The sequence below is a fragment of the Halichoerus grypus genome, chromosome 14 (genome assembly GCF_964656455.1).
Source record: "Halichoerus grypus chromosome 14, mHalGry1.hap1.1, whole genome shotgun sequence".
NCBI lineage: Eukaryota > Metazoa > Chordata > Mammalia > Carnivora > Phocidae > Halichoerus > Halichoerus grypus.
Window position 1 is genome coordinate 60,284,112 of NC_135725.1, and position 15,808 is coordinate 60,299,919.

The window sequence follows — 15,808 nt, forward strand, 5'->3', positions numbered from 1 at the left end:
AGTGTCTTTAAAGTGTTGTATTATCTACAGTCCATAAGCATACAGTCCATAATCTCTTCCTTAATCATTCTTCTGGCTTTATTGAAATTTTTGCACATATTTTTTAATGAAACTAAGAAAAGCTCAGTGTATCTTTCATAGAGAACAATTCAAATGTCATATCCTTAAGCTCCTCTTGACTTACTCAAAGTGTATAAACATCTGCTTAATACCATTCAAGTTATTCAATTATCTGGTTTCCTTTTATTGTGAATTTAGGCTAAGTAGAAGTGGAAAACATAATTTACTATGGAATCATTTGGCTAGTGCTCAATATTATGAAGTTATTTCATTTTTAATATTCAGCTTAAATAATTTCAATAATTCACAATAGCCCTAGTAGTCATTTTTTAATATACTAAATGTGCTACACTGAGCAAGACACAATAATAAAAATTACTTATAGTTATACAGTTATAACAATGTTATAAAAGCTGTTCCTTAAGGTTAACATCAAAAAGGTTTTGGTTATAGGAAGACAGGTAGAAAAATAGAAAGGACAAAGTTTTACAAAAACATGTACTCTTACTGCTCTCCTCTTGTAGAAATAAAAAGTAAACCAAGTGACTCAAACTACCAATATATCTATCACAGGCCCAAGACGCAAGGAATAATATATGTTTTCATGAGGAATATGTTTTCATATTGTTATCACTGTTTAATTTATGTAAAGATTCTCAGTAGAAAGCTATAATTCCTCAACTATCCTTCAGTCCCAAATTGGGTTTTATTAAAATATTTAGTGTTATACCAAAATAAACACACACACACCCCTATATATGTTAACACACATATGTTACAGATGTAACTCATATGGATATATTATGTTTATACTTATATAGCAATTTTTTTTGTCCTAACATACTGTGGGGAAATCTTTATAGCCTAAATTTGATTGAAATCCAATCATATATTTTTCAAGATCATAGTCACTTTTTGTAACTGTATGGCAGTTTTCTTCATCAGTATTTTTATTAAGTAATAGCCTAATAGATTTGACAATTGCATTTCTTTTCCCTTTTCCCCTAAGTTAAGAGAATTCCAGCCTTGAAAACTTGAAGTATGGGAAGTACTACTCTAAAGCCACTCTTTTCATTACTTGCACCTATATTCTTTTATATAACTGTCATAGAAGGATAGAAATTAGTGTTTAGTATAACAGAAATATTTGAAGGTTTGTTTGATAGTATAGGTCTTGAAAAACATTGTAAAAGAATAGTTGGGAAAAAACAAATGAAAACAGAATGAATTTCCCTTTTGGGGAGTTACAATATATTCTGTTTATAGGTATAACAAAATCATTTTGAAAAATCCATTGTTCTCAATCTGGAGTTCTGATTAATTTTTCAAAATAATATTGCAGGTAACTATCACAATTTCTAATTGTCAAGTTTAAATTAATACTTAGTAATTTAGAATTAGTTTACTATGCAAATATAAATTGTAAACTAGTACATTTATAAACGTGTATATATGTATCAATCCATCTAAAATAAAATAGGTAAATAATTATGTATATAGGCAAATCCAAATGTGTATAATTGAGCAATATTTAATCTTGAATAAAAGCAAGATGCATGGTGAGTTTCATCATCTTCAGCCCTTTTACTAGGCGATGGACTGCCATCTATTGACTTATAGTAGCCCTCACATGTGAATGTGGCATCACTCAGCAGTGACCAAGTAATGAAGCCTAGGTTAGAATTGCCACTGTATATTCCTTTAAACCAGGCTTCTTAAAGCTCTGGAAATTTCTGCATTTAATCATTGATTAGTTTCTTTTTTTAACCCAGGAAGTATCCATTTCTTACCCAAAATCAACTGTGCTTTTGGGGAAATAAGTTGATTAGTATATCCAGTTTGGAAATGTTTACGTTTCAGAACTTTTCAGTTGCTTTTATCTACTTTTTATCAATAAGACTAGAAGGACATTTGCACAGCCTAAAGTTTAGCAACTACAATTTAAGGTCTATTTAGGAATTGCTTTCTTTCTTTAAAAAAAAAAAATCTGTAGGTTAAATAGAGAATTATTTCTCAGATACACAAGAAAGATGGTGAAGTTGATGGGTATAAGTGGACTTGCAAAATGTTCCAAATCAAAAATTTCTTAAAATACATTCTAAAGTAAGAAGAAAATTAAAGAAGGGAAATGTTCACTGTTTTCAGCAGTTAAATGAGATAAAAATAAAGCCTCCTTAACAACTTGTATCTGAATAGAACATAAAATAGAACAGCTTTTTAACTAAACTTGACTGGACTTCACTACATTAAAAATAACTAAGACCATCATTCTAAAGGGTACATGCCAATAAAACTCTGATAAAAAGATGCTACATATATATCTACATAGATATATATGTATATTATGTATGCATATTATAACAACTAATTTAGCTATGTCATTTTTCTTGGTATATTTTAATGACTATAAACTTATGTCATATAATTTGATGACTTTAGATGACCACTTTGGAGCCCTGCATAGGAAAAAAATATATATATTATTTTTATTTAGAATTAAATAATTTCCTCAAATAGTTTATGTATTTACTTCTTCAGAAATGTTTGTAAAGTTTTTTAAATCTTCAGTACTATAGCACTGTTCTTGTATTTTAATTTCTGTTATATTTTCAGATTTTGGTAAAGTCTGACTTTGAATATTCTTTTTCATCTTTCAGATAACTCATTCTAGATAAAATTTTCCCTCTCAAGAAGGAAAGTCCCTTCCCCCATTCCCTGTCATTTCTAGTCTCATTTATATTAAAAATCCTAGGCCAAAATGGCCACCAGCAGAGTTTTACAACTAACAGAATTTTTAACTAGTAGAGGCTATAATTTGACATGCTTTGGACATTTTGTTAATCTTGTTTTTTAATCTACTTACTTTAAAAAAAGTAACTAGGAGTTTGCTATTTGGGGGCTGTGTGTGTTAAGAATCAAAAAGGACAATATATCTTTTATGTTTAATTTTGCGCCCAGATTTCTTTGTGTACATTGTTAAAATATGTTACAACCTACTACCTTTTTAACTAAAAGTTTAAATAGGAAGCAAATGCAGTCTTTTTGGAAGAATTACCTTTTAAATGATTCTTTATATATATAGTGTTTAGAATACCTAGAATTCACACTTCAAAAAGTAAAATACTTGCTGTCAGGGAAATGGGGAGGAGTAGGATTTCTTTGCCTTCCTGTCTAGCCTAGGAAAAAGCTGGTGACCAGAATTTAGTAGTAATCAATAATGTCTTACCTGAACTACTTGAATGCCAGAGTATATCTTATGGACCATAATTAACAATTTTGTTTTGTTTTGCTCCTCGGTTTTCTCTCCTTACTGGAAACATCAATTTAGAAATGTGTTTTCTGAATTTTCACAGTATGGAAATGAGGGTTTTACACTAAACGAGAGTGCTACTCTAAAGCATCCTATGCCATGCCACACAGGAGGTAACCCTAAATGTGAACAGACTTAAATTTAACTCTAGAGCTATGCTTTGTAGTCCAAAAGGGAGGAATAACAAAGGGAATTTGATTGTGAGGATAAAGGTATCCAAAAGTCTTTATCCTGGAATTTTGATGTAAGATAGGATGAGTAACAATTTTCTAACTGCCTAACACTGAAGTGGATTTTTAAAAATAACTTAAAATGAAAAATTAAAAGTTTCCAGGAGTCAGCCCAAGCTAGAATCTTTTCTTTTGGGGGGGCGGGGGGGGGCGGGGAGAGAATACAATACCTCTTTCTCTCTTAATTAAATATATATTGGGAATCCTCAGTCTTTTTCTCAGAGCTCTTTGGCTACATAAGCAGAACTGCAAAACCCACAAGAACCCCATCCACAGTAGATATCAAGTGATATGTCCTTTTCCATGTGTGTGTTTAAGAAAATAGAACTGGTTATATACTGTATTTTAAAGTGTTAACTCCAGAATAGAGTGAGAACTAGGCCTCACTCTACTTTGGAAAATTTAAATCAACTTTTTTTTTTGATACCATATCTTGAGGCCTGGCATATAGATTATCATAAACTAACGCTTTAAAATTCATCTTGGAAGCTCTTACTTTGGTAGTTCAGTTCAGTTTGCAGACTTCTCAAGAACCAGGAATACTCTTGTTTCAACTGTTGGGGTTTTTCCCCCCTCAAGATCTGGTATTGCTGTTACAATGTTGTGGTTGGTTAAATGTTGCTATTGAGATATTACATATCTGTCAAATTTTCAGAGATTTAGTTTTCATTAAAAATGTCCTTAATACTGAAATACTACTCAGGTGAGTGTAATCATGCTCTGATGATTCAGAAGGCACACAACTATTTTGTAGTACCTCAAGGCTGTCTTCTCATTGTAGTACTACAAAATAAATCAGAATGCTTTATGTTTCAGGTTATTTGGTGTCTGAATAAAAAGAATTTCTGAATAAGCACTGATGACTATTTTCTAATACTCCATATATAACAGATAGAAAAGACGTTTGGATAGTGACTAAAATTTTAAAATATTTTTCAGATGAAAAATTTATGTGAATACTTTTATATTTATTTAAATACTCACCTTGTTCTTAAAGTATTTAGTGTCAGCATTTTGCTAGCAGTTTTTTTACTTCAATCTTACCATGTTTAGAATTTAGTATAAAATGTAATTCCTACATTTACAGAGTAGGTCACCTGAGGTGGGGTGTTTTTTTTTTTCTTTTTTTTTGAATCTTTATTTCACTGGCATGTTGGACTACATTTTTCTAGAACTTATCATTGGAAGCAATTGGAAAATGCAATTTCCGAGCAAATGAAACCTGGAATTATCAATCTCAGTAAATGAGATTTATTTTAAAATAAATACAATTTGCCAAATCATCAAAGAGCAATTTTCTAAAGCTTCTGTGAAAGGAAGAGGAAAAAAAGTGAACATTGTGAATTATAAATGCACATGTTATTTTTCCTTTCACAGTGTTTCCTCGAAATTTAGACATTGTATGTACACAAACTTATTAATGAATGGGAGTAAAATAAAATTTAGATTTGTATATAATTTATTTATTATTTATTTATTGACACACATAGGAGAGCCTTTAAATGTTCTTCTTTTCTAAGAAATACTGAGGTGTCATCATCCCCTTCAGAGAGAATTTCCAAATTATTTGACTTTCAGTATTTTAATGCAGAAATTAATTTGTTTTAAATGAGAAATCAATATGGCATATTTTGAGTAGATTTTTTTCTTGTGTTAAGATATTTAAATAATATCAAGTACTTTATGACATTAATTCTCTTATAAATTTAAGTGTTTCGGATAAGCAATGAAAAGTATGCAGCATTCACATGATTTATAAAAGATTCATTATAAATGTTTTGACCTGGATGCAGCTGTGTTTGCCATCTTCTAAATATCTGAAGATATGTCCTAGTCAGCCATCATCATGTCATTTTTTAGGTAGCACATGTTGTTCAGTAATAGACTAATTGAACCTGAAGCTCTACTATAAACAGCTAACTTTTTTTATTTGACAAAAAAAGTCCCTGTGCCTTTTTGTCTGCCCCTTAGTAGCTGCGGGCAAACACCATTACATTTAGGACTTACATATTTACTATATGGGCTTCAGATTTTACGTCTGTTTTAAAAATTTAAGGGAGTATTTGTTATGGACTTTTTCTTTTCTGTTGGCAGAGGTTTCTCCTGAGGATGATAAAAGGATGCAAATTACATTTGAACTTTTTACTGCCCTTTCCTGTTCCCTAAGTATGTTCACCTTTGCTTAAAAAGGAATTATAGTTAGTCATTATAGGGGCAGTTTCTTCTTAATACTTACATTCTGTGGTAATTAAATTCTATTTCTAAGTATTTATAATTTTAATATGTAACATTTTTAAAGTCTTTTCTTCTCCTTAAGAAACACATACATTATTCATATAATCGCAAATAAAACTACGTTGTTTTTTTACTTACAACTCTACACTTTGAAATAGGGCTCTTGTTATAACAAAAATGAATATAAACAGGTAGCCTGAGAATGTTCAAAATCCAGTTTAACACTGCACAGTGCTATATAATAAATTATATAATAAATTGTAGTTTAAAAATCTGAAATGTTGAATGATGCCTATTATTTGTCATGTTAACCACGCATAAAGAGAATAAAAGTATTACATAGAATAATTTTAGCATATTTAAGTGGTTATTTTTCATATGTATTTTGAACAGGTGATTCATGCCATTCCTTAAATAAATATACTCCAACTGATTGAGCTTGTCATAATCTTCTCTGGACATTTCAGTGCAAGAATAAAAGTAGATAAAGTATACGGGACCAATGATAATTCGTATTAAACATTCCTTTTAGTAGTCATGCATGTAAATGACATGGTAGATTATAGTAATTCCTAACAGGTCTTAAGTATTTAGGAATCACTTAGTTACTCACTGTCATGATCAACCATAACCTTTAAGAGTTTTGGTCAATCATTTGAATAATCTGCAGGGAAAGACTCCTGAAAGAACCCCTTGACTTGTTGACATGAACAATCTCTCTGAACTAGTGTTACATTTTCTGTTACGGTATAAACTCTATTAGTAATCTTAAATTGAATTAAGTTTAAGATTTTAAAAGCAAAATCTCTTAAATGACTAAAAGTTAATGAATTATTGATAAAATCAATCAAATTTTAGACTTGAAATTCATTTGCCATTTGATCCCACATACAACAAAGTCATGAGAGTTATGTTTTTGTACATTTGAAATTTTTTTTTTTTTAAGATTTTATTTATTTATTTGAGAGAGAGAGAGTGAGAGAGAGCATGAGAGGGGAGAGGGTCAGAGGGAGAAGCAGACTCCCCGCCAAGCAGGGAGCCCGATGTGGGACTCGATCCTGGGACTCCGGGATCATGACCCAAGCCAAAAGCAGTTGCTTAACCACTGAGCCACCCACACGCCCTGAAATTATTTTCTTTCAGCTATTTTGAACTCAGTAATAGTCATCCAAAACTAATATCCTTGGGTTTTTTTGAAATATCAAAAATATTATATGAAGAAAAATGCTGCATATTTAGAGACCATTTGACCAAAAAATTTTTTTTACTATCTTTGGAATTAAAATAGACCTTTGCCTTAATTGGTATACCAATACTCTGGTAGATCACATTTCAAAACAAGAGTTTTTCCATGGGAATGTTCAGAAATCCATATCAGCTTTGTAAAAAGAATTCATGTGTATGAATCAGTTGGTAATAAAGATACCACATTATTTTCATTCCTTTTTTTCAAAAGTCATATGAAGCCAAATCTATTAGATAAATTACAGAGTCATCTTTATAACTTAGTAATGTATCCATGTCTATAAATACCAATTTTACATAAATATTATTTTTTACATGTATTTGTGGATTACTCCCACATTTCTTTTCAGTTAGGGGAACTGAATTTTGGATTGTTCATTAGCTTTGTTTATACAATAAAATCACAATTTGTCTCTCTTGGATCTCTCCTGTTTCCTTTATTTATAGTTATATCATATTCCCTCCTAATTTTACTGAAGTCCTTAAAAAACATGCTATAAAATTGATTTGGAGTGGAAGACTTATTTCTGAGGAAATTACTAGGGAATGTTGTTTTTTTTTTAATCAAAATAGAAAAAAGAATGCCAGCTTTGGGATCAGACGTCTCATATTCTGGCCCTTTAATTTACTTAGATGGTCAAACCTAGTTAAAATATTTGGCTTCTAAGATCCTTGGTTTCTTCGTCTGAAAAATGAGGATAGTGCTTTCTTGTTTTAAGTATGCAGTGAGATAATAAATATAAAGTACTTGGCACAATACCTACCACATAGCTTGTATTCAACACTGTGTGAGCTCCAGTAAAGCAAGCCCATACATGCCTCACACCTGTAGAGATGGCCTCTGGACTAATAGCCCAAACTCAGGTTATCAGATTATTGTAATGTCTTTTGAAAAGACTGTTATTTGCTTAAGATGAGGAGATTCATAATGACCTCTTTGTCTCCTAAAAATGTTTCCTTCTTATAGTTACTGAAATTAAAATACTCACAAGCACTGTCTTTTGTTAACCAAAGTATTTAGCTCACTTTTCATTTTCTTATTATTTATCTGTGTCTTTTCTAGAAATGTAGGTAACTTTTAAATACAGCAAACTTAAATTATTTTCTAAATTTGATTTGCCTAAAAATCATTATAAAGACATTTAAGAAGTAGATCACAAAAATATTTAGGCTACTTCTTCTCCTAATGAAAATGACTATATAACGTATGTACCATATAAAGATACAATGATATCATTTTGAAAAATATATATAATATAATTAATATGTTATAAACATTCAGTTCTTAAATGGTAACTTCAGTGTCATCTGAATATAGTTATCATAAGCAATGAAATTACATAAATCTTGAGAATAATATGAAATTGAACAGTTCTCACACACACACACACATATCAATTGTAATACTTTCTGCTAGGGGTAGAGGGTTTATGTTAATCAGATGAGGAAGGAAACAAAATAGCATATCGGTTTTTTTGTACTTCAGATGAAACTGCTTCATGCCTTCACATGACTGAGGCCAGAAACCAGCCTGATTTCACAGCAAGATGCTGAGGTGTAAGAGCTTGGTCACTCTTACAGACTTCCAGTTGTATTCTCTTATAGGTCCAGCCAAAAAGGCAACACAAAATTAAGCATTTTCTCAGTGCCTGTGATTTGTATTCTTTCAAAGAGCATTCCTATTCCATGTTTGTTCTTTATTTTAAGACAAGCAGGAGCTAAGATAAGGCATATTGGAAAAGCAAAAAAAGCCTTACTCCCCTCTTTAGACAGGCCCTTACAGCTGTGGAATTCCCTGCCTTTGTGACTGTTGGTTAAGACCATTTCAGGCGAATAAGCACGATTGCATGGGGAGGGGGAGTGCTTTCTGTTGTAAGTCATGTGGAGTTACGGTAAAAATGAAAATCATGTTGTTTTTTTGAATCCTCTGTGTTTTAGCTAATAAATATAATAGAGCCACAGCTCTATTAATTTTTCATTGATGGTTTCTATACAGTTGTATGCAAAATATTCAAGCAAATGTGAATATGTTAAGTACTTCATACGGTTGGAAGATGTATATTAATGTAGTTTCTATGTTTTATAGTCCACCCCAATAAACATTCAGATAAAATATCCATGGATTCACACATGGACGTATTCTTTTCTGTCCCTCCCCGCCACATCCTGTCTTCACTCCCTCCTTATCCCTCCACCCTGCTTCAAAGCTGTGGTCCTTTTCCATCCATGTACTAAAAGGTTCTTTGTAAACCAGGCCATTTGTCCATCATTGTTTGGGGTCCAAACAGTGGTAAGATACCCTGTCACCGATCCCGCGTGCTGTGAATGGCAGCTCCTCTCCGGACAATTGGCGGAGGGGCCAAGAAATATTCCTGAGAGGATTATTTAACCTTTCAATTTAGAGGGCACAAAGCCTGGCTGATTAATGAACTTTCTGATGGGCGCTGATAAGCGGATCTATTTCTTTATTTCCCCTAAAAGTGATTCCTTCTCCTGTCCATATTACTATAATCTTAAACATAAAATGTGGCAAATAGATTAAAAAACAGCACTAAAGAGTTTATCTGGCTGGCAAACTGAAGGAGCTAAATTAAAATTGGTAATGACAGCAGTGGCTCAGCCTCATATGTGGTTTTTAAATGCACTGTGTATTTTGAAGAGACTTATTCTCCAGCACGCCTGGTAATGACTGCGCTTGGTGCACCGTCTGGGGCTGGCTTCTGTTATCCCCACCCCAACGCCCCCCCCCAAAAAAATGAGTTGTGTTATCTGGATGGCTGCAGACACATACGCATCCCCCTTTCTCACTGCATGGGCAGACAAGGTCGATAGCATTACAAGGTATTTGTGGCAGTGCTTGTTTCAGTTTTCAGAGCTGCCAGTTTCCAGGCGGATTTGAATTACAAAAGAAGAAGCTGGCATGAAAATTGAAAGGTTTTATCGGCTGGTCTGAAGCCTCATAGCACATTGCTTATTTATGCAGTCCATTTGCACCAGGAAATATAAAAAGGAAATACATTTTTAAAATAAGGCCATAAAGACCCAGATATGTTTAAGATGGCAAATAAAATATAGATACCTATAATATCTTTCCAGGAAACGATTTTCACTTAATGTTGCACATTACTTCAGAAGAGCATTTATGTTGCTGTCATAAATTTGTGCGTTTGTGTCACTATGTAGGTAGTCTCTGGGGATTAAGAAGGAAGCCTTTGCTAACTTACTTTAAAATTAAAATAGACGGAGGGATAGCTCTGCAGTTTGAGAGCTACATTGGAAATATTTAAATAGGGTGGTAAATTAAACTTAAACTAACATTTTTGCATTCCATGTAAAATTAGCTATGGCCCAGTGAATAAATGCCACTACCTTTGGAGAAAATTGGGATGCTTTTTAAGCCATGAAGATTTGGAGCATTCAGGGAGTGAATTACCGTGATCCTTACTGTCTTGCATATGTTCATTGTTCTCTGCTTACTGAGGTTTTCTTTTTTTGTTGTTGGGTTTTTTTGGGGAGTGGGCAGGGATGTAGGGTGGGATCTCATTTACAAAAAGAAAAGTCATAAATTAATAAGTTTAATAGCTTCTTTAAATAAAACCTGTGCTTCATTTATTTTAGTCTTCAAATATATCATCTTTGAGATTTTTGCCTAATGCTTGTTGTTGTGACTATATCACCTTTTCACTGTTGGAAGTTATACCAACAGTTTACCTCTCTTCATATTACTTTAATGTAATCTCAACTTAATAAAAAAGATACACTCCCGTGCAATCCCTATAATACTCTTGGTTACATAAAATGAAGATATACATATACAAACACATAGTTCCGAAAGGCCTTGAATAATTAATGGTCTTAACACTGGTCATTTGCAACCTTCAACCCACTGGTTTGTAAAACTTACGAGTATCCAAAAGAGGAGTAGGGAGGAAGTTAGGTGTGTATTATAGGAAATATCAAATCAATAAGGCGACACTCTTTATTCTGCTATAGTTCAAGTGAACACTGTTTTAGAATCCATTTTCCAATAAAGCAAATTACTCCTCAGCTAAACCATGAGAGATGCAATTTTTTGCAATTTTCATTTTCACCAGTGTCTAGTACCTTTCTCATGTTTTCATGACCTGGACTAATTATTTCATGTAGTTTTTTTTTTTTTTTTTTTTTTACCAGGGAAAATATCAAAAGCATACACGTTTGCTGCATGCTAATGATGTGCTGTACATTTTTTCATGAATTTTCATAAGGATTTTTTTCTACGTAGCATGTGTGGCTTAATGATGTAATAACCCGATAGACTAGAAAATGCTCCAAAGGAGACGTTCCGGTCTGTTGTGTACATAATACATGTTTCAAAAATCTGCCTAATTAAGGAATTACCCAATGGATTGGGAATCTGTTGGGTACATGACATAGTTTTTTTTAACACATAAAAGATATAGGTATATCATTACATATGGTGCTTTCAATGACATTTTTAGAATGTAGGGGGGAATTAGTAGCAATGTCCTCTGGAATACGATTGAATTCTTTTTTTTTTTTTTTTCACTGAAAAAAAACGAAAGCTTAAAAAACTTTATGAAGGAAGCTTTGTTTTAAAATAATTTCAGAGCCTTTAGTTTGGAGAGAAAATTCCTCCCAATATTCCTCAAAAGAAATAATACCGTGACCATTTGCCAGAATGCTGTGCAAATGGAAGACTGTCCAAAACCGTGGTTTGAACAGACCTGGCATCCAGGTCCGCAGGTGTGAGTACCTGCCACAGAAAAACCCTGGCAAGGGAGGACAGGACTATGGCCTTTGGATCTTTGGTCATATCTTGGTATCTTGGAATCATCATTTTTGCCTTGTCATAGACTCAGCTTTAGGTCAGTTCACTGCAGAACTGTTTGCCTAACTTTTAAATTTCTTCCTTTCTTTCCTTTAGGCCCCAGATTTGATTTTTCTTAAATATAGACCTGTTACATTTTGTTGGCATTTATATTGTAAACAATACTAAAGGAAAGGGAGGGCATTCATTCCTTTTTCCCTGTGTACTCTTTATAAAACTAAATAAAATACTTAAAGGCCCTATCTGATCTTTAGAGTAGGCAGTAAAAATAATATCTTTAAAGAGGAAAAAATATGTATTTTACTTACTTATTTTAATATGTATTTTAAATTGAAACTTTTTTCTGTTCCAATGTCAAATTTATGCCATTTGTCGGGCGCCTGGGTGGCTCAGTTGGTTAAGCAACTGCCTTCAGCTCAGGTCATGATCCTGGAGTCCCGGGATCGAGTCCCACATCAGGCTCCCTGCTGAGCAGGGAGTCTGCTTCTCCCTCTGACCCTCTTCCCTCTCGTGCTCTCTCTCTCATTCTCTCTCTCTCAAATAAATAAATAAAATCTAAAAAAAAAAAAAAAATTCATGCCGTTTGTCACTTCAACCAACGGACTTTGACCATGATGACAAGCTTTTGGTTTGGGGTAACATTTTCTTGAGAATCCTATTTGATACTTGGGTTGGAATTTTTAAATATATGAATGTTGGGGGGAGGTTCGTGCTATTAGTGAGCTTATTGAAAGAATAAATTGATTTGGAAATATTTTGAAAGAATAAGGTCGTTCTCAAGCATGAAAAGCATACCGATTTAAGAGGTGTATAAATAAATGTGACTTGTTCAGAAAGACTGGCACTAAGCTCAGTACTAAATGTTACAGTTGGTCATGAATACATTTACTTCAGGTACTTAATATATTTGCCTTTTAATATATGTTCATATAACAAATTGGATTAATAAAAACATATAGTCTTCAAAGCATATGTGATTATAAAAATAAGTCCATTTTGCATTCACAAGAGTAGAAAATTCCCTTTAATTAGTGAAATTGATTGCTTATCCTATATAGTAATGAGCTTCAACTAAATGCAGACCCTCATTGGATCAAAGTCAGTTTAGATAAGGGCAGCTCAAGGTCACAGAGGGAGATGCCCAGCAGGTTCATTTGCATAAAAAATTACTGTTAGAAATAGGACACTGAGGCAGCTCTGGCGTTTTGATCTCTTGGCCTTTGTCATGGAGATTCCTAGTTGTGAAGGGAGTAAGGCCAGTGTCCCAGATAATGATTAACTGTTTTAATGGCATTCATTCATTCATTCCGCACTAACTACTCATGCAGAAAAAAGGGTTATGTAAAATGACATTAGAAGAAAATCATTTGTAATCGTTGCATCGGGCTGCACTTTGAGGAGACATTAGGAGTAAATCCGTGGCGTGGTAGGCTTATGCTTTATCTTCTGATATTTACTGAGTTTACTGGTGCATGAAAAGCTTTCAGCAAGAATAGCAGATGAGATGGACCTTTCATAGGTAATGCTATCTACCAGGTTATTACTTCTATATATTGATAGTAAAGTAATCTCCAAGATATCACCCTACAAATATAGATTATTTAAATGTCTGTAACCAAAAAAAAAAGCTGCTTTCATAAATAGTTCACGTGGTAACCCATTGGGTCAAAGTCTCTAGATAAATTTTTAACTTAAAAAAAAAAGTTCTAAAAGACTACATTGATTCCCTTACATTTAACTTTTTGTCCACAGCACAGACTGTATGACAGAACCCTGAACTTAGAGCTAATCAGTTGACATATTCTGCTTTAAATTGGACCTTTACTGTTAATTAAAAATAAAGACATGCTCCAAGGCAGAAGTATTGAGTCACAAATTTATATTTCTAACACTTTAAATAGCTGTAAGATTTTTGTTAGATCATAGTATGAAAACTTGTCCACTGGAAATCATTATTGAGTTTTCAGTACTGTATTCTAATACAGAAATGTTCTCTAATTAGGTAAGATCTAGGCTGATTTCATTCCTATTAAGTCCTAGTACATGATGGTTTATTAAAATGAGAGTATGTAGATAGCGTTTGTCATGTCATTTACTAATTAATTATTGTGAAACAGTTTAGAATTTCATAGCACAATATAAATACTGTTGCTATTTTTATTAGTAATAATGGAAGTTTTTAACTGGTGGCATTATTCAGATGAACGAACATCCAAATGTTTGCATTTCATCGAGGGGCATAAATGAACAGTGGGGCTAAATTTGAGGCTCTTTGAATGAAATTACTTTCAAAATAAAATAAGGGTCACCATGAAGCATGCTTTCAAAATCTTGATTAAGAAGGATCTCTTTATCCTTGGTACTGTAAAACTGAATTCCTATTCTGTTTGTATAACTGATTTCTTCCTGATTTTGCCAGAGTATATACCACACTCTCAATGTGACGTAGGGGAGACACTTAGGAAGTTATATTAATTTATGCAGACTCTTTAATATATCAAAGCATAATTCTATAGGTTGTCCTTTAATGATATAAAAAAATTGATATTGTTTCCCAAAGTATCCAAATTATTAACACTTACTAAAATGTATTAGATGCTTACATCCCAGGACCCTGGGATCATGACCTGAGCTGAAGGCAGACGCTTAATGACTGAGCCACCCGGTGCCCCAAATTTTGGAGTCTAACATCTACTCATTCACCACCTATTTATTGAGCACTTTATGTGTTGTAGCTTAGGCATTGGCAGACTTCTGTAGAGAGCCAGATAGCAAATAGTTTAGCTTGGCAGGCCATATGGTCTCTGTCATAACTGCTTTTGTAGCATGAAAAGTTGCCATAGATAAATTGATTGTAGGTAGTTCTATTTTAAACTTTTTGAGGAAACTCCATGCTGTTTTCCACAATGGCTGCAGCAGTTTGCATTCCCACCAGAAGTGCAAGAGGGTGCCCTTTTCACTGCATCCTCGCCAACACTTGTTTCTTGTGTTTTTGATTCTAGCCACTCTGACAGGTGTGAGGTGATACCTCATTGTGGTTTTGATTTGCATTTCCCTGATGAGTGATGTTGAGCATCTTTTCCTGTGTCTGTTGGCCATCTGGATGTCTTTGGAGAAAAGTCTGATAAGCACTGGGTGATATATGGAATTGTTGAATCACTATATTGTACACCTGAAACTAATATAACAGTGTATATTAACTATACTAAAATTAAAATAATATAAGAAAAGTAGCCTTAGATAATCTGTAAACAGGTGTGCCTCCCAGTGTTCCAATAAAACTTTATTTTCAGACACTGAATTTTGAATTTCATAGAATTTTCATGTGTTGCAAAATATCCTTTTTTTTTTTTTAACCATTTAAACGTAAAAGCCATTCTTGCCTGTGGGTTATACAAAAACAGGGAGCAGGCTGGATTTGGCCTGTCGGCCAACACTTACTCTAGATTCTCAGCATAAGGATACATAGTGTATTAAACAAAGATATCTTACCTCATACACCTTATATTCTAGCAATGGGGAGACAGATAATAAATGTGACAAATAATCAGTTTAGTATGGGAGAAGGTGAAATAGGGAAAGGCGGATCAGGAGCACTGTGGCCTTTATTCTGAGAGTATGTGATGGGAACGAACCACTGGAGAGTTGTATAGTAGTGTGGCTTTCCTGTGTTCTGTATTCTTAAGGACAAGCCAGCAGTGCCATGGGGATACCGTTGGCTCTCCTGTGAGGAAATCTCTATTTGCATTCATACCAATCCAGGCAAAGTTCGTGTCTGGATAGCCCTCTTAACTTGGTCTTTATTGGCCCCCCTTGTCATTACTGCCTGATTTCATCTTGTCCTTTTGCATAAGATTTGAGCCAGTGGAGTTTCTTATTCCAGTGGAATAAACATAG

At 33.3% G+C, this 15,808-nt stretch overlaps 1 protein-coding gene across 3 annotated transcripts in view; it reads left to right on the forward strand.

The window, feature by feature from the left end:
- The window catches only part of ZCCHC7 (zinc finger CCHC-type containing 7), a 248,564-nt gene that overhangs the window by 218,262 nt on the left and 14,494 nt on the right, over positions 1 to 15,808 (forward strand). The gene's annotated exons all lie outside the window — the stretch shown is intronic.